The following is a 20,183-nucleotide window of genomic DNA, read 5'->3' on the forward strand; positions in this document are numbered from 1 at the left end:
TTATCTTTCTCATCCTCTTTTTTAATTAAAGGTAATATTTCCACTGGATTCCTTCTAATTTTTATATTCATAATATTTTCTATTTCCCTTATGACCAATTCCCAAAAACCTTTTACATGTTTACAATCCCACCACATATGCATGTAGGTTCCAATTTCCTGGCACCCTCTCCAGCATTTGTCATTATTATTCTTATTCATAATATTTAACCTTCTTGGTGTTAAATACCACTTCCAAATTAATTTGTAATAATTTTCTTTTATTCTAATTGACATGTTTTTAATTGTCTTGTTTTCCATATCTCCTCCCATTCTTTTTCCATTATCTTTGTTCCTAATTCCTCCTCCCATGATTCTCTTAATGTTAATCTTTTCTTTTTTTTTCTATGTCTTTAATTAATATTTTAGATATTTTACTTGTTGTTCCTTTTAATGGCTCACTATTTTCTCTTTTTAATGCTTTTATTATTAATTCCTCAAATTGTGTTATTTGTTTTCCAGTTTTATTTTGGGCCCACCAGTTTTCATTCCATTTTTCTAATTGAATCCAATGAATCCAAGAAATATTTATTCCTCTCAATTCTTCTCTCATTTTTACCTTTTCCATTTTTTGTTCTATCCAATTTCCTACCCTTTTTAGTTCCCTTTTTTCTAATTCTTTATCTAGTGTTCCTTTTAGTTCCTTTGGGAAATCTTTTTCCATTATTATTGGCGTTAAAACTGAATTCTTATTAATTAATTGTCCTTTATATTTACTCCATATTTCCATTATATTTCTTAATGATATATTTCCAATTTGTTTTATCTCTTTCTTTGAGATTTCCTTAAAGAATATGTTATCCTTTCTCCACTCAACTGCCTTATTCCCTGATTCCATCCATTCCAAACCTTCTCCATCCATCATCTTCTCTACTACATATCTTAATTGGTTTGCCTCATAATATTTTTTTATATTCGGAAGGCCCAATCCTCCTTCTTTTTGGGGGTTGTACCAAATTTGTTTGTTTAATCTGTTCTTTTTACCATTATTGCAATATTTGTTTATCATTTGTTGCCAGTTATTTATTTCCTTTTCTAAAATCATTAATGGTATCATTCTGAACAAGAAATTTATTTTGGGTAAGACTTTAATTTTTACTAGGGCTATTCTGCCGAACCATGATAATCACAGATTATTATAATCCTTTAAATTCCCCTCCATGTGTTTTCTTAATACTTCTAGATTTTTCCTTTCTACGGATTTTAGGTCTTTGGTTATTGTAATCACTCTGTGCCTTTAAGTAATTTCTGACTTAGGGTGACCCTAAGGTGAATATATCACATGATTTTCCTGGCAAGATTGGTCTAGTGGAGAGTTGCCTTTGACTTCCAAATCACCTATGGGCTGAATTGATATTTCAACCTTATATTTCATCCAGTGTCTGAATCCAACACTCAAACTGCTATACCATGCTGGCTCTCTTATAGTGACCTACCTTTAATAAAATTATTTTTAAAATGTACTAATCTGGAAGCAATGGTATGCTCAAAATTAAACATGCTTTTTAGGTGAATGAAGTTTGGGAGGGAGGAGAAGTGGAAAACAGTTTTTTTTAAGGAGTAGATTACTTCAGCACCACAGTCTTGGAAGCAAGGTATTAAAAATACTTCTAAAATTCAGGAAGCGCTGACTAATTAGAGAAGAGAACACTGTTATATCTGTTCTTGTCTCTTCAGTCCTCTTTCCAATGCATTAAGTTTTTCCTAATTCCTTCTTTCAATTTCTAATTATGTTTTAAAAAATTGATCTCAAGTATTACCAAATAGGAACAGTGATTTAGAGAAAATCCATGAAGGAATATGTGAAGTGATGGGAGTTGTCCACTGATTATCATGCTTCTTCATTTCAAGATCAGACACCTTCATTTCGGGAATTAATTTTCTTTTTTCATGTAGAACTTTGGAGATTCCCATGTGAGCGGATTGGTGGATTCACTCCACACTGTAAATTTTAAAGGAGCTGTCCAAAGTAGGTAAAGGTAAAGGTTTCCCCTGACATTAAGTCCAGTCAGGAGCTGGAGCTAACAGCGGCTGCTCATGCCGCTCCCGGGGTTTGAACCTGGGACCTTTCGGTCTGCAAGTTCAGCAGCTCAGTACTTTAACACACTTCGCCACTGGAGCTCCTAGTACTGTCCAAAGCTGTCCAAAGTACTGAACACAAACTCCCAAAATATGTTAAGAACAGGCTGGCACAACTTGTCAGTAGTAAGGGGCCAAAATTAGATAGGCTAAGCCTCTTGGGGCCATAAATAGGTTTTTAGTACCCCACTTTCCAGGTAAGATATAATTAATGGTTAGGATTGCTCTTGTTGTGTGTCTTCACGTTGTTTCAGACTTAGGGTAACTCTAACACAGAGTTTTCCTGTCAAGATTTATTCAAAAGGGTGTTTGTCTTCCTCTGAGGTTGGGAGAGTGTGATTTGCCTAAAGTCATACAGTGGGTGCACAGCTGTAGTCCAAGCTTCAAGCCACTACACCACACTTTCTGAATTGTGAATTCCTTCTCTCTCTGTTTCCTACCTATCTTCCTTCCTTCTTTTTATCCCTCTCTCCTTCCTTCCCTCTCTTTTCTCTCTCCCTTTTTCTTCCCCCCTCCCTCCTGTGGGCCACACCAATGGCTTCTGTAGGTAACAGGTAGCCCGGGGACCACATGTTGTGTAGGCCTGGTCTAGTACCTTAGACAAATCCTTTAACAGTATGTAGTCAATATTCAGTTGACATGGAAGAGCCCAGCTGTTACTGATGCAGAACAACTCCTGCTACAAATAAACAATATCCAGGAATCAATGCCCATTCATCATTTTTTTCCAGTTTGAGCTAGTAATTTTGCATTCTGGTTTGAGGAGTAAGTATGATCCTCCAATGAAAAATGACTAAAAAAATTCATTTTGGAGACAGAATTCTTCAGGGAGCAAAGCACTCATTTTGCCCCCTTCCTCCTAGCTACAGCTTTGGCTGGAAGACATCTGTTATCTTTATAGGACTTTCCTTTTCTGTCTCTTTCCCCTTGGAGTACCACCATGCTTGAAACAATCATTTGGAGCAGGTTTTAAAGGCCTACAGGATGATGGTGACTTTGAGTGCATCTTCAAGTCACATTTTGACTTATGGTAACCCCATGAATTAACTTGCTCTTGATTCTACTGGCAACAGCTACACTAGCAGAATGATCATACCTGATTTCACCTCCTTTTTTGTAACACTAATTTAAAAAAAATCCAGGATCCACAAATCATAAATCAATGAACAAATGGATGAATAATTTTATATTTACTCTGGAAGCCAGACAATGACCCCACACAGCTGGGCCCTGGAATGTACAAGGTATCCTAAGCTTTGTTCAGAAACAAAATGTTCTGTAAGCCTTTTGATAATGCACATGATGTTCTTCCCTGCACTCAGATCCCCACTTTTCACTCTCCCCAATCAGTTAATTAGTTGCTTTTCTCACATGCATACAGATTGGAGTTTAGAATTTAGAATCCATTTCCCATCCCTTCCTGTGTGGCACCAGTAATAAAGCACAATAGATGTTTACTGTGGTTCCACTCTATCCTGCCAAATCCTGCCAAAGGAAGCAGTGGAAAGATATTGGCAGATGCAATGTTTCTACCAGGCCCTGTTCCTTGATTCAGGCCAGGCTTGTTAGCATGTCTTGGACACCACAATCGACACAAACTAAGCCAAGCTCCTTTTCACCTGATCTCAACATGCTTCTAGATCTCCTTTTTTTAAAAATCATTGTTTGTTATTTCACTTTGTTTCTTGTTCTATTCTACATCCAACTAATGGTAACTTTAAACTGTAATGTAAGCCTTGTATCTAAACACTTTCCCAATAAAGATACAGAAATATATATTTAAAAATAAAATAAAAAATAGCCCACTCCAGATTTTCTAACAAGCCTGTTGAAGAAAAGTACTCTTGCTTGAGGCCTTAACTAGGGAAGGAGCTATAAGCTTACTGAGCTTAATGTGAAAATGAATTCTTCCTGCCAGGAGTCCTAAACAGAACAATAGGATGTCACCTGCTTATCCAAAAGTTCTGGCTTTCCCTACCTGAATCCAGGTTTTTATTTTTAATGCATCAGTCTTTCTATGTCTTCCCTAAGATTCTTCTATGCATTTTTTCTAAGTTGATTAGAATTCCCCATTCTCCATTTTGCCAGTTCACCTTATTGCTTCTCACCATGGCTTTGGACCTGATTCTACATTGTCTGTATCACAGACCAGTTTCAATGGATACCAGCTCAATGGAAAAGCATATACATTGCAGGCAAAAGGTCCAAGTTCAGTCCTTGACATTGGCAATTAATGGGACTCAATAGTGAAGTTGGGGAAGAGCTTAGCCGGAGACCTTGGAGAATTGCTGACAGAGGATGAATGTTCTTGAACAGACTGTTGCTTGATCAGCACACAACTTCCCACAGAGCTTCAAGAGTGCTTCTTCTCACATCTTATTCATTATTCAGTATGGTATCTTTTATTTTATTGGGAGCTTTACCCTTCTTTTCCCCCTTCTGTGTACTTCCTAAGATAGTAAGAGGTCTTCAAATTCAGTAATAAAATGTAGACACCCTTTATTTTATCTTTTTGTACAGAGGGCACATGACTACCTGTCCTCTCTTTCCGCTCTATAATTCCTTTCCTTCTTTAATACCTGGCAAGCATCTGTTCATCTGCCTATGAAGAAGTCTTTGGGAATAGATATAACACATTAGTTCTGCTGTTTAAACATGCTACCATCTATTTTTAAACATTTTAAAAAGCACAGGACAATATGCTATAGAAAAATAATGTAGTCCCCCCCCCCCCATTTCAGCTTTACTATGTGTGAAATGCATGTTTTGACAGTGTATACATAGAAACATTTAAAGAAAAAACTACCTTTCCATGGATCTATTTTTACTGTGTTCTTTTAAAACTTTCATTCATTTCTTAAATTAAATGTATAATATATAACTCTATAAGAACACAATTAATATTGTCTAAGGAAGAAAGGTTTATATTATTTCAATGGATAAATAATAGTTGTGTGCATACGCTGGTTTCTCTTCAGATTGTATAAATCCCCGCCCCCTCAAAAAAACAATAGTTGTGCATATTTGATTGGGAAAAATTCTGATTACATTAAGAACTAGGAAAATATAGTTAAAAGTGAACTCAGGAAATTTCCAGAGCTTACTGAGTGATCCTGATAAATGAGGATAGGTTGCTTGTTTGGTGACTTTCACTACATTCCTAAATCCTTACAGATTTATTGTTCTGGGTCTTGATGTCCTTTGTCCTTGACTACATTTTCACTGCCTATTGATTTGAACAGTATCCCATGGGACATGTTGCTCAATCTATGAGCAGTTATCAGAGTTTATTAACAGATTTATATGCATTTCAAGGATCTTGGTTGACCTTTTTCCATTACAAGTCTGTGTCATAGTGTCTTAGTATCTAGACATTTAAATCACTTTCCCTTGACTCTATGGTATTAGGTTACTCAGCAGGCTGGGGTGATCTGTGTTTTTCCATTTCAAAGAATTTATCCTCACTGAATTCTGCAAGATGATTGGACAAAGGAAGTGCTAGACTATCAATTGTATTTACTTTATTTTCTTCAGAAATTATTTTGTATCATGCCTCCAAAAACAGTTACCTTGGTAGACATTTTTAAAAAGATGAGTCTTTTAAACTACAAATGATACCTTTGCAGTTCTTTGCATTTTCTTATCATCCAAATATAATGGAGGGATCAAATAGCAGAATGCTATCAGTATCTTAGAGCTGTCATGTGAAGGTGACACACAGTTGCTCTGTCTCATTCCCCCCCCCCCCCCAAATCTGGTGGCCTCCAGAAATGCTGGACTCTTTATTTGTAGTCATTAGGCCATGCTTGCCAAAGATGGCAGGAACCTTAGTCTGACACATTGGCAGCCTCATCATATGGGTTAATTTGCCTGCTGTAAGCCTAATCATCTCCCCTATTGCCACGGAGCCCATTCTATAATATACATCTACTTACAGTGGGACTTTGTGGCAAAAGGGGAAAGGAAATGGTGTACATGGGAAGCTTCCCATGTTTCATTTGCAACATGAGAGGAAGCCAGGCGGTGGATGCTTCCCCTGTGAGATGGGGGCAAAGGTAAGTGAGGTGATGCGGGGCATAGAGCAATGGGTTCCCCACACACCCTGCTGGGCCCCCACGTATTCACCACGATGCATGGTGAAACATGCACCTGGGACAACACTATGTTGGGTAACACTGACTGCATTATGTCAACCTGTCAAGCCATGACATTGAACTTACTCTGCAAAGACCTGTTTGTGAGTCACATCTGTGACAAATGTGGTATAAAAAAAGAGGAATTCCTCCTGGGAAGGAGTCACTGATTTGGGTGAAACACTGCTAGCTACACAAAATAAACTTATTGTATTCAAGTCAACATTGACCTATGGAGACTCTGCACAGAGTTTTCTTGGAAAGATTTATTCCAAGGCTTGCTTTTGCTTTCCTCTGAAGCTGAGGGAGTGAGACTTACTTAAAGGTCATCCAGCAGGTTTCCAACTCAGTCCCTTGAAGTATAACACCAGAAACACTATACCATGCAGTATGAAATGTGAAGATTAGTAAATAGGGAGCATACACAGGTATTTTGCTTGGGCAGTTAATAGGGGAGTCTAAGGGGGATATCTTTTTCTGCTTACATAATTTTAGGGGGAAAATGTGGATAGTGAACAAGCCACTGTGTCATATTTGTTTTTCTGTATGAGGATGTAGAAGAAGAGAACTGCAGCAAGTACAGGTGATTACTCCACTGGAAGAGATGGTTAAAGAGCATGAAACTGGCCCAGCTATACTGCGGCTCAGCAGGAAATCTGGACAACAATTTATTTATTGATTAGCCAGTTGGCCTTATCAAGGACAGACAATACAAAAACAACATACAACATACATCTGGTTCACTTAAAATAAAATACAGATATACAGGTGTCTGCCTGCTTGGTGCCAATGTAGTTTAGCTAAAGATCTATGCATCAACTATCCTCGTCTCCCCTACACTGCACCCCAATCTGATCTATGTACTCTGATCTCCTTTTAGCAGCTTTAAACAAATACAGGGCCACTTTTGTTGTCAGAGTGGGGTTATAACCGGCTAATAAAAATGAAGTTTTGGCTTCAATAACCCAGCTTGTTTTATTACCAATAAAAGGCCATAAGTATTGTTTCCTTTCTTTTTTATATAGGTTACAGTTGTGCAAAATGTGGTTCAAATTTTCAACTTCAGGGCTGCCACAAATACATAATCTTTCTTCATATGGGATATGATTGAATCTGCCGTGTCTCTCCATGGACTCCATTTGTTCGAATCTTGCCCTGGTGAAAGTGATTCTTAGGTGTCTTGGCATATCTGCTTTTAGGTACAGTGCCCTCTGGAAATTACGTTTAAAGCGCCCTAACCACTTCAGAGATCCTGTATTAGACAGGGTGGCTATGTCTTTTTGGGCTTCAATATCTAGGATTCTTTGGATTACTGTCCTTTTTTCGGCATCCCTATTCTGGTCTGATGAAGTAATTTGTAAACCACAGGAGCGAAGAAACCTTGCTAGTTGTTCTGCCCAGGAGTCTTGGTTAAAGCCATTAGATTGTTCTAAGAAACACAATTTCGGCAGTCTGTTATTTTCGAGATTTTTTATTTTAGACCAATAGTTAAAGGCCCTGATTTTGGCAAGACCTTCGATAGAATGTATTTCTAACTCTGCTCTAACTGCGGCAGCGGTGGTCTCAGCATCAACGCCAAGTATCTGTCTTAGAAATTTTGATTGTGTTTGTTCTAGTATTGGTAGTTGGCTTAGGCCCCAGATTTCTGCTCCATATAGTATCATGGGGAGGATTTTTGCTTTATAAACTTTGATTATTGGAGTTAAAGAGCCAGGATATCTATGGGTTAGCAGTCTTGCCAGTGTGTTAGAGCGTGCCCTGGTTTTGATTGCACAAGATTGAGAATGTGCTAGCCAAGAGCCAGTCTCTGAATATACTAAGCCTAGATATGTAAAAGAGCTAACCTGTTCTATATGTTCTCCATCTAGAACCCATTTGTGTCTAGATGGGCGTTTTCCGAACACCATAATTTTTGACTTGGTTTTGTTTATTGTCAGCTCATTTTTGTGGGCGTAGATGTTAAGTTTGATCAGTAATCTTCGTAAACCTATTTGGGTGTTAGACATCAGAACCATGTCATCCGCATATAGAAGAGTATTTATGTGTCTGTTACCAATTATAGGCATATGGACCTCGGAGCTGCTGAGGTGGTCTGGCAGGTCATTGATATAAAGGTTGAAAAGTAAAGGGGCTAATAAACAGCCTTGTCTTACACCTTTGCAGGAGTCAATTCTCTTTGTCAAGGCACCACTGATTCCCGTCCTAACCTGGATATGGTTGTTGGAGTATAAACTTTTGATCAGGAGTAGTAATCTACTGTCTATTAGTTTTTGCCAGAGCAGCTCTCTGTTGATGCTGTCAAAGGCTGCTTTTAGATCAATGAAAGCAACATAAAGTCTACTCTTTCTTTTTAGATATTTGTATATTAGGTGGTTTAGGATAAAACAGTTATCCATGGTGGATCTTCCTGATCTGAAGCCGGCTTGTTCTTCTGATAGAATTTTATTTTCATATTCCCAAAGCTCTAATTTAGAAAGAAGCACTTTAGAGTAGATTTTGGCCACTATATCTATTAGGCTGATAGGTCTGTAGATTTTTGGATCTTTTTTGCACCCTTTTTTGTAAATAGGGATAATTATTGCCAATTTCCAACCTGTAGGAATGTTGGCAGTGTTATTTATGTGAGTACATAGACCTGCTATTAGGGGGGCCCACCAGTCAGGGTTGGATTTGAATAACTCTGGTGGTAAAAAGTCTTCTCCAGGAGCTTTATTGTTATTAAGGCTTTCAATTATACTCTTTATTTCCTGTACGGTAGTCGGGGGCCAGTCTGGCAAATTTTCGGGGCTGTCTATACTAGGAGTAAGGTATTTCTTTGGAAGGGGCGAGGGGGCAAACAGTTGAGAGAAATAGATCTCCCAATTCGCTGCAGGAATAGGGGCATCAAATGCATATTTCCTTTCTTTAAGAATTCCAGCTACTGAATTCCAGAAGAGGACTGTGTTCCTCCCTTTAGCAGCGAGTTCTAACCCATTCCAGATGGATATTGAATGGGTTTTCTTTTTTGCTCTAATGGTTTGCTTATATTTCCTTCTCAGTTCTAACATATTGTTGTGTATAGTCTTAGATTGAGACCCCTGTGTCTTTCTCATTAGGCTCTTAAGTCTTTTCCTGATGGATTGGCACTCAGTATCGAACCAATCTGCTCTATATCTTTTGGTAATTGATGAGGTAGCATCAATTTTTGAATTTTTGAACATAGCAAACTAAATTGTCCTGGAAGGGTGACAGACATGAGATGCCTCTAAAAATCAGAAAGACTAATGATCACACTGTTAGCTCCATCTTCTGCCAACCTAGCAGTTCGAAAGCATGAAAATGTGAGTAGATCAATAAGTACCGCTCCAGCGGGAAGGTAACGGTGCTCCATGCAGTCATGCTGGCCACATGACCTTGGAGGTGTCTATGGACAACGCCGGATCTTCGGCTTAGAAATGGAGATGAGCACCAACCCCCAGAGTCGGACACGACTGGACTTAACGTCAGGGGAAACCTTTACCTTTACCTAATGTTCACAGGAGGCCAATTCTTCAAGACAGAAAGAGAAAAACTGTGAAACCAATTTAAGAAGAAGAAACATTTGGTTGGATGAGAAATGAATTCACAGAAGAAAGGTCCTGAACAGTGAAGCAAAGATAAACAAAGGCTGTAAGATACAGAGAAACTAAATGAAGGGCTTTAAAATGTAAAGCAAGAAGCTTTTACTGTATCATAAAAGGAATGGACAACCAATGAAGGGATATTCTACTTTCAGTGCTCCTTCATTGGTTGTCCATTGCTTTGACAAAGGTTGTAACTTGATTAAAATGATGGGCCAACGAGACAGCCTTAGCAACATAGTGTTAAACTGAAACCAATGTGTTAAGCTGAGTTAATGGAATACCAGTCAAAAGAGGATTATAATAATGAAGACAGGAAATGACCAAGGCATGAATGAAAGTCTTTGCAGGCAAAGAGAGAGAGAGAGAGAGAGAGAGAGAGAGAGAGAGAGAGAGAGAGAGAGAGAGAGAGAGAGAGAGAGAGCGAGCGAGCAAAGGTCTTATTTTGGCAATATTATAAAGAAAAAGTGTAATGACTTAGTTACATCTCCCATATGAGGAATAAAAGATAAAGAGGAAAATAAAATTAAGGCTATGTGCTTCCTCCATATGATAGAGGGCAGTTTTAGTAACAATTATAGAGAATGTACATTGGAAAGAAAAGGAGAAAAAAAATAATCACATCATTTCCATATTACATTTTAGGCAATAATGAAACATTTGTGCCAAAATAGTGGAGACATGCTGAACATCCGAAAAAAATTCTGGAGTGGAAAGATACAGCTGAATGTTATAACAAAAGATGATACTAAAGTCAATACAGATAAATAAAATTACCCAAGGACAGACTGTATAAAGAGAAAGCCAGAAGGATCTCAGAACAGATCTCTGTGGAACCCTGACTGAATGGGGAAAAGAAAATCCAGCAACACATTAAATGACCCGCCTAAGTGATAAGACATAAATGAGCTGAGGTCAGAATCAGTAAATCCTAGGTGCTGGATGAATACAAAAGAAGAACATGAGCAGCTGTGTCAAAATCTGCAGAAATATCAAAAAGAATAAGAATTCAATACAGGCCTTTTGTCTGGGCAAAAAGATCTTAGTAAGCACTGTTTCTGTAAATATATGATTGCTAGGAGTCTTGCAAACTTGATCAAAAAGACTTGAAACTGAATCCCACAGGCACTGGAGGAGCTCAGTCCAGGCAGAGAGGCTTCAAGGAAACGGCCATCTCAACTACTGCAGTGCTCCTCCTACCCTCTGTACCATTTCCCTTCCTGTAATGTTTCTGGAGTCTTTCACTGCTGAGGTGTATATCCAGCCTAGACAAGCAGGTTAAGAGAGCCACCACGCCTGCCCACTGGGAGGTGAGATAGAGTTATTGTTGCATTTCATCCAATAAAGGCATGCTTTTAATTCCCAGGAAGTTGCTGTTCCTTTACTGCTTCTTCTGGACTTTTGTCGCTTTTGATTTGGCTCTGAGGACCCCCTTCCATGAATTGTTCTTGGAATTATTTTATGAAGGGATTAATCCCTTAATAAGAAAGTGAAACATGATGCAATATGTTTACAGAAGCCATGCCAAGCAGAGAGAAAGAGAGAAAAGAGAGAGAGAGAGAAGAAGGAAGGAAGGAAGGAAGGAAGGAAGGAAGGAAGGAAGGAAGGAAGGAAGAAGGGGTGGGAGGAAGAACAGCATCCCTTCCCAGTCAGGAAGAAGCATTGTTCTCCCTTCTTCAAACTACAGAAATGTAGCACTTTGATTTCACATTAGTTAATATGCTGATGCACTACAGTCCTCTAAAAGAAAGGTCTAAGTACATCTCTGTAAACTACAAATCTTAGGATCCATTGGGTGGAATGTGCTGTTATGATATATTTATGTAGTGTGAAAGGGCCCTCAGCTCAATGTGAATTCCTCTTTAGCAATGATGCATATGATTGTTGCTTTGTTCTTTATATATGAACTAGCTGTGCCCGGCCACACGTTGCTGTGGCTTAGTCTGGTGGTGTTGGTCAGTCTACATTAGGTTGTATTTATGCTGTGGCCTCCACCCTTCTTTATACTCACATTAGTAGTAGTATTTGAAGTCTGTTACCTTCTTCAAATTTTGTGTTGATTGATAATTGCTTGAGATCCCTGTTGTCTTTGGTTTGTTGTTAATCATGATGTCTGATTCTGCTGAGTGCGGTTTATATTTTTATTGGGGTATAATAGTCTTTTTTTTGTTTTGCCTGTGTAGGCGTTTATTATTGTTGTTGTTGTAGTGGTCATGAAGGTTGGATAAGTTAGATGCTATTGTATTGTTTTTTTTGGAGGCCCAGTGTAGCACTGGCCTCTCAGCCTCAGTGCCTGGCTGCTTCTTGCCTGTGATGGTGTTGATTCTTATTGTTGTTGTTGTCATTGTTATTATTGTAATTGTTTTTTTTGGAGGCCAAGTGTGAATGTAGGGATTGGGGAGGTGGATGAGCACTGAATGGCCTTGTAGCCTCAGTGCATGGCTGATTCTTGCCTGTGTAGGTGTTTATTATTAGTGGGTGAGTGGATGGATAGATAAGTGGATGGATAGATAGAGTGGGTGCTCTCCTTGTTTCCTTTATTCCTATGCTGTTCCCTTTCTCTGTTCCGATCCTGAGCTCGCTGATAAGAACACACTGGTCAGAAAGGAGGGTAAATATAACCGGATTCAATGGTCTTTCTCTTCCTTTTGCTCTTGGCCTTCCGGGCAGAGAGGGAGGGCTCTTGTCCTTGGTGTTCCTTCACTTCCCTTCCCTCCCTCCTTCCTTTGTTCTATCCGTCCTAGCCTTTCCTGCCTGCGGAGCCATGGAACTGGGTCAGTGGGTTGGATGGTGGGGAAAGGGAGAAGGAAGAGGCCTCTAATTGAAATGCATGGAGTCCATGCCATGGGGTGCTGGGATTTGTAGTTTGCATGCAGTCCAACCCCTTTCTTTCTTTTTGTCATGGAGGAAGACCCCACCTAAACCCCTCAGACAGATGGCCATCCGGTTTAGTTGTGTTGTTGTAGTCACAATACATTGTTGTGAGTTTTGTGGGTCCAGATTGTGGTTTTGTGGTGTGGTTGTGTTGTTACAACCGGGAGGCAAGGCTTTTGCGTTGTGTTGCCAAGTTTTGTATTTCTGGGGCGTTTAGTTGTGTTGTTATAGTCATGATGCAATGTTGTGAGTTTTGTAGGTCTGGATTGTGGTTTGGTGATGTGGTTGTGTTGTTATAACTGGGAGGCAAGACTTTTGCATTGTGTTGCCAAGTTTCGTATTTCTGGGACATTTAGTTTTGTTGTTATAGTCACTGCGCAAACAACTTTATCCTTTTATATATATAGATGGCAGCTAATCACAGCTGTGAAACTCCAGAGATGTGCAATAGCAAGGGTGATCAGTATATTGCAATTATCTGAAATTACACAAATGCAGTGGGATATCACCTTTGTGTGATAAAAGTCCCAAGTGGACTAACTTAAAGATTCTGAACACGTATTGTGAAAAAGCAACCAGTTTAAATGCAGATGGCTATTCCAGAAGTTTAAATTAACTAGCACACATGTACACAAAATGTAGACTTCTAGAAAAATGGTCTGATCACACCCAATTTGACTACTGACTTGCTGAGAAGACAGGGTTTGTTATATCAGCTATTCCCATTTTTTTACTTAAGTGTGGTATGGTTTGGAAACTATCGTTTAAATGAGCCTGAATATTCTGTGAAGAAATTACTCGGTATAGTAATTACTCAGTTCTATATTGAGTCTCAGTTAAGTTTAAAGGGTTGGTAGAGAGAATAAGGAGAAAGTACACCATGACATAATAAGTACGGAAGAGGGATCCAGCTAGAGGAACTTTCAAGTGAATCAGGCAGTTCACATTCTGCAAATGTTTAAAAATAAAAATGAAAAGCTTCAGTGTCATGAAAAACAGGCTGATTAATGCCTCGTTCGCTGGCATTTAAAAATGCATCTCCAGTGCGCATCCTCACCCTTTCCCAGTATGCATTATTATACTCCTGCAAATTATATGTCACCTGTTCGTCACCACTACCTTTTGGTCTGATTTTGTTGCCAACAAATGATCAGGAAATGAATGAAAATGCTGATTAGCTAAAAGACATATTAACCAGGTCCCAGTGACCACTAGTTGCTAAGAAACAACCGGGAACCCAGCCCCCAGAGCCCAAAAATCCTGTTTGGTGTGAATTTTTAAAAAGAAAAGAAAAAAAGTTTTAAACTGTATGGGTAAAATTAAACTGTTACATGAATTGAAAGTTTTATCTGCACTACACACATCCGCTAGATACTAGCTTCTGTGTCTATCTCTCCACATGAGCAGAATATAAAACAAATGGTTCTATTTCAGTCTCTGGAAAAGCAAGAAAACAAAATGTACTGAGTCACAGAAATAATATTTTCCTTATTTTGGTCTCAGTGCAGATTATTGGAAGAAAATCAATCACTCATAAGAGCAGAAACAAAAAGCGTCCTTAGGTCAAAATCATTATGAAATTAATATACAAGATATTGGTTTGTGCATGTATGTAATCATGCACCTCCTTCAGAATGAACACAAATGGCATAAATGTCTGTTTCAATGTCTGAAAATACTTGTCCATGATTAAGATTTCATTGAATGTCAGAAGCATTGCCACTACTAAAGCAATTTGAAATTAATATGTACAATATTCAGTGGTTTCTGCAGGTTCCATGTAAGTGGATGGTGAATGCACTCCAGATATTAGGGTCCTTCTTCAACCATAGAATTTCATACCACCTGATCTGCCATGGCTCAGTGCTATGGAATCCTGGGATTTGTAGTTTTGGTGAGGCATCAGCAATCTTCAGCAGATAATACTAAATACTTTCTAAAAACAGTTCCCTCGATGCCATAGCACTTAGCTATGATTGATACAGTGGTGTTGAACAGCATTTGCAGTATATATACACCTTTAAGTTGAACTGTAAAGGAGCTGTCCAAGGTACTGAGGATTCAGCCTCTTGGATAGATTGTTTAAAGTTCCGAATGGAATCTACCATAGGTTCATTGTCTCATTGACATAGAACCATCAGCTTTATTTGATTATTGTCTCAATTATTCAGCTATCAAAGCAATCACAAGAAATCCACAAATTACCAAAATTTGTGTAATAGGAAACTGGTGTCTCAATTTTTGCCACCTTGAATTCTTGCAATTTTACTTTCCAGAAACACATGTCACAAAGGCAGCCAGAGAAGACAGAGGAAAAGTCTGTACATTCGTTTTAATTTGTCACATGCTGCTGCTAACAACTATTATTGCTACTGCAGAGCATTATTTTCTTATTACAGCACCCAATATTTCTATCATGATTTGAAATAAATTGCTTCATGAAGAGACATTCTTATAGGAAACTAGCTGTTCCCGGCCACGCGTTGCTGTGGCGAAGAATGGTGGTATGGGAAATAAAGTATTGAGGAATTGGTGGTAGTTAAGGTAAAGGGTAAACGTTTTCCCCTGACATTAAGTCCAGTCATGTCTGACTCTGGGGGTTGGGGCTCATCTCCATTTCTAAGCCGAAGAGCCGGCATTGTCCATAGACTCCTCCAAGGTCATGTGGGATGACTGCATGGAGCGGCGTTACCTTCCCACCGGAGCAGTACCTATTGATGCACTCACATTTACATGTTTTTGAACTTCTGGGTTGGCAGAAGCTGGGGCTAACAGTGGGGGCTCTCTCTGCTCCCCCAATTCAAACCTGCGGCCTTTCGGTCCAGAAGTTCAGCAGCTCAGCGCTTTAACACGCTGCGCCATCAGGGGATATTATTTCCTAAAGGTTGTGAATATACAATATTTCTGATTGTTTTTTTTTTTTTGTCTGTTGGAGGCAAGTATGAATGCTGCAATTAGGAAAAATGATTAGGATGTAATGGCCTTGCAGCTTTAAAGCCTGGCTGTTTCCTCCCTGAGTGATTTTTTTGTTGGGAGGTGTTAGCTGGCCCTGATTGTTTCCTGTCTGGAATTACCTCGTTTCCAGAGTGGTGTTGTTTGTGATATTTTATGTGCTTCTACTGTCTGTGGCCCTGAGAAAACAGAGGATTTGCCAGACTTTGATGATGGGAATATTTTGTTGGGAGGTGTTAGCCTGCCCTGATTGTTTCCTGCCTGGAATTACCTTGTTTTCAGAGTGGTGTTGTTTGCAATATTTTATGTGCTTCTACTGTCTGTGGCCCTGAGAAAACAGAGGATTGGACAGACTTTGATGATGGGAATCCTTTGTTGGGAGGTGTTAGCTGGCCCTGATTGTTTTCTGTGTGGAATTCCCCTATTTTCAGAGTGTTGTTCTTTATTTAATGTTCTGATTTTAGAGATTGTATTGTTCTGTTTTATTATACCACATTAATTTTTATATATTTTGATTTTAGTGTTTTTGAATACTTGGAGCCAGATTATTTTCATTTTCACGGTTGACCGCAACACAATACTACTACTACTACTACTACTAATAATAATAATAATAATAGTAATGATAGTAATGACAGTAATAATAATGACTTTGGTAATACACAGTGCTTCACTGCCTTCTCAGCTTCCTTTCTGGAAGAATCCTTTCTTGGGAGGTGTTAGCTGGCCCTGATTGTTTCCTTTGTGGAATTTCCAATTTCCTTGCTTTATTTACTTTATTTATTTCTTTATTTACTGTCCTGGTTTTAGAGATTATATTGTTCTGCATTATTCTATCCCAGAAATTATTTCATATCAAAGTAGAATCTCACTTATCCAACATTCACTTATACAATGTTCTGGATTATCCAACACAGTCTGCCTTTTCATAATCCATGTTTTTGTAGTCAGTGTTTTAAATTCATTGTGATATTTTACTGGTAAATTTGTAAATACAGTACAGTAGAGTCTCACTTATCCAACATAAGCGGGCTGGCAGAATGTTGGATAAGCGAATATGTTGGATAATAAGGAGGCGTTAAGGAAAAGCCTATTAAATATCAAATTAGGTTTTGATTTTACAAATGAAACACCAAAACATCATGTTAGACAACAAATTTGTCAGAAAAAGTAGTTCAATACGCAGTAATGCTATGTAGTAATTACTGTATTTATGAATTTAGCACCAAAATATCATGATGTATTGAAAACATTGACTACAAAAATGCGTTGGATAATCCAGAACATTGGATAAGCGAGTGTTGGATAAGTGAGACTCTACTGTAATTACTACATAGCATTACTGCGCGTGGAACTACCTTTTCTGTCAAATTTGTTGTATAATATGATGTTTTGGTGCTTAATTTGTATAATGATTACCTAATTTGATGTTTAATCGGCTTTTCCTGAATCCCTTCTTATTATCCAATATATTTACTTATCCTGCCGGCCTGTTTATGTTGGATAAGTGAGAGTCTACTGTATATTGATAATCTTATATTATCTGCTTAGAACTAGATTATATGAGGCCCCTTCTACACAGCTGTATAAAATGCACACTGAAGTGGATTATATGGCAGTGTGGAGTCAAGATAACCCAGTGCAAAGCAGATAATATAAGATTAAAAATGGGTTATATAGCTTGAGTCTACTCTGCCATATAATCCAGTGCAAATTAGATAATCTGTGGAAGAAGCCTAAGTGAGGCCTACATCTGCCTGTCCCCTAACTGAAGCCTGGCTGTCCCTTGGTTGCTAAGCAACGAAGTGGGCAGAGATTAGCCCTCTAAACTGGCAGCAATTGGATAAAAACAATTATTGCTCTCCCTCTAATTAGGACTTTATTTTTCTTTTCTTTTTGTTGTATCAACCTTGAGGCGTGGATGATGGGTTGTGTTGTCAAATTTCGAGGTTGGGGGGCCTGTACTTTTGTTGTTTTGTGGGTTGCTGTGATGCCATCACTCTTTTATATATATAGATGCATAATACCACTAGGCTCTTTAAAATAAGGAAGTACTGTAACTTGTCGGTGGGGGGATAATAAAATCATGTAATAACTATAATGTGGACAAATATTGAAAGCTAAAGAGAAAAAGAAAACTTGTTCCTTCACTTGTGCACCATTTCTGCATATTCTGATTACTTTTACACAGGGCTTTCACTTTGAGTGTGTGAATTAGAGAGATCAAGATGTATTTTTCAAAAGGTTAGCATTGACTTATAATAGTAATTCATGTTCTATCATGAGGTTAAAGAAGAAAATATTTTTAATAGTAGACTTTATAATTCAGAAATTGCAGAAAAAAAATGTTTGTGATAGCATCCATTCTTGCTTTCACTGGTGGCGCAGCCTGTTGAGCAACCAGCTGCAGCCAGTGCAACAAATCACTCTGACCAAGAGGTCATGAGTTCGAGGCCAGCTCAGAGCCCCGTGTTTGTCTTTGTCTTTGTTCTATGTTAAGGCATTGAATGTTTGCCTTATATGTGTAATGTGATCCGCCCTGAGTCCCTTCGGGGTGAGAAGGGCGGGATATAAATACTGTAAATAAAATAAATAAAATAAACATTAATTCATTTTCTCATGCCCCTTCTCTGTGATACTATATATTAAAAATCTTCTCTAAGGGTATGCAAACTAATTACCATTGAAACGTTGGAAGAATGAGATAATATAACTGGATGGAAGGAAAGGTAAAATATTTCACACACACATTTCTTTTTTAGAAATGCTATCTGGTTTTGAAGTCCTCCTGAAGAAGTGGCAGAAGACAGCAAAGGGGGAAACAATATTTGCTCCACGTACCATTAGGAAAGGAACAATTTGCAATACTATTGAAAATATGAGATACCCCCTCAACTGTATGAACACACACAAACACACACATTTATCACCTGGCAACCCTGAACACAATCTGTACAGATCAATTTTAGTTTAAAAACACAGCCTCAAATCTCAATGGAATTTGTTCCCAACTTTGGCTGAAAATTATTGAATAACCAAGCAAAATCATGGCCCTAATCTCTGTAAAGGTTGGGGGATAAATCATCAAGAAGAGAAGCATTGCTTGTAGAAATGTTATATCACTTTTCTTTTCTTAAAAAGCATGACTATTTTAAAGTATATGGAGACTGTTAATTTCAGTTGAAGGGGAAATCTTTCTCATTGGTGGCAGCGGCTTTCAAAGTGCTGTCAATCAAACTGAGTTTGACTGCTACTGATCCTTCTCTTCCCTTCCTTTTCCATTCCAGCCTCCCACTTTACTATATATTCTCAGAATACTCTTCCTCAAATGTCAGCTGATACGAGATTCTTCTGCCTAGTATCTTCTCAGTGCAGGCCTTTTGTGGCATACTTTGCGGCATGTAATTCAGGAGGGTACCCAGTCTGGATGGCGTTCTTTTGTAGTTTAGGGGGGCTTTAGGGCAGAAACAAGGAAAGAAAAAGCTCAGAAGTGCAAACAATTTCTTGCTAGCAAACCACTGGATATAATTCTACATCTTCTGGTTTCATCTTTGAAGTGGCATGTCAGAAATGTATTGTCGAAATGCTTTCTGCCTGCGCAAACAATGGGCACAATCCAGCAAGATTTATTTCCCAGAAAATAACCAGTTAAAGTCTGATAGAAAATTAAATCTGTGGGTATGTAATAAGATTAGTAGATTACTTTCATTTTTTCATTAGCTATTTTCTCAAGAGCAGCTATTTTGTCAATTAGTTTACTAGGGTGACTGGAGAAGACAAATACCACGTGCCATTCTTTGGTTTCCCTTGACATAAATCATTTATAAGACAAGCCAAGAACAAAACATTGCATTTGAACTATACTTTTATAGGATGACTAAGGAAAAATATTCTGAATGTATCTTAATACAGATACTAGTCATATCCATAAATGTAAGAAGAGCCCTGCTCAGACTGATCTCAGTCCTTCCCACAGAGTCTAAGAAGGTATCTCCAGGAAGCCAAACAGCAATACAGTACACGAAAGCCACAAGCATCTCCTCACAACCACTGGTCACAAGCAACTGGTATTCAGTGTTGCAGACCATTTTGCTTTGACACTGAGAGTGAAGAGCCTAATTGACTTAGAACTCATTCACGCCCTGATATAGATGTCACAAACTTCAGCAGCCACTGAAGATTTTCTCCTTTTGGAGCAACACTTATTACTTATGTTACAGGTGTGCCCTACAGCAAAACCAAGGCATGTCTTGGTGGATTAATTTTATGCGTAGTGGTGTATGTAGCTTTATATCTACCTGTAAGATGTGGGACATAAGGGATGTAAACTATGGCTCACAGAACAGGAACTAAAAGCAAATGTCTATAATTAGGCACAGTGAGGTAGCCACTTCAGATAGCAGATTTGGGGTGCGACATAGCAGGGCAGCATCATATTGCTGTTGTTCTGCATGTGTATGTGTGTGATGAAATGTTCTGCTCCAAGGACCAAAATAACTTTTTGGCCC

General features: G+C 38.5%; 1 protein-coding gene across 6 annotated transcripts in view; it reads right to left on the bottom strand.

The window, feature by feature from the left end:
• The window catches only part of kcnq5 (potassium voltage-gated channel subfamily Q member 5), a 425,255-nt gene that overhangs the window by 239,908 nt on the left and 165,164 nt on the right, over positions 1-20,183 (bottom strand). The window contains exon 2 of one of the 6 annotated variants that reach the window (XM_062969056.1): positions 1-20,183. This exon is cut by the window's right edge and continues 32,218 nt beyond it. The exons of the other annotated variants lie outside the window; for them this stretch is intronic. The gene's annotated coding sequence lies outside the window, so the exon portion shown is untranslated. 6 annotated transcript variants of the gene reach the window in all.

The sequence above is a fragment of the Anolis carolinensis genome, chromosome 1 (genome assembly GCF_035594765.1).
Source record: "Anolis carolinensis isolate JA03-04 chromosome 1, rAnoCar3.1.pri, whole genome shotgun sequence".
NCBI lineage: Eukaryota > Metazoa > Chordata > Lepidosauria > Squamata > Dactyloidae > Anolis > Anolis carolinensis.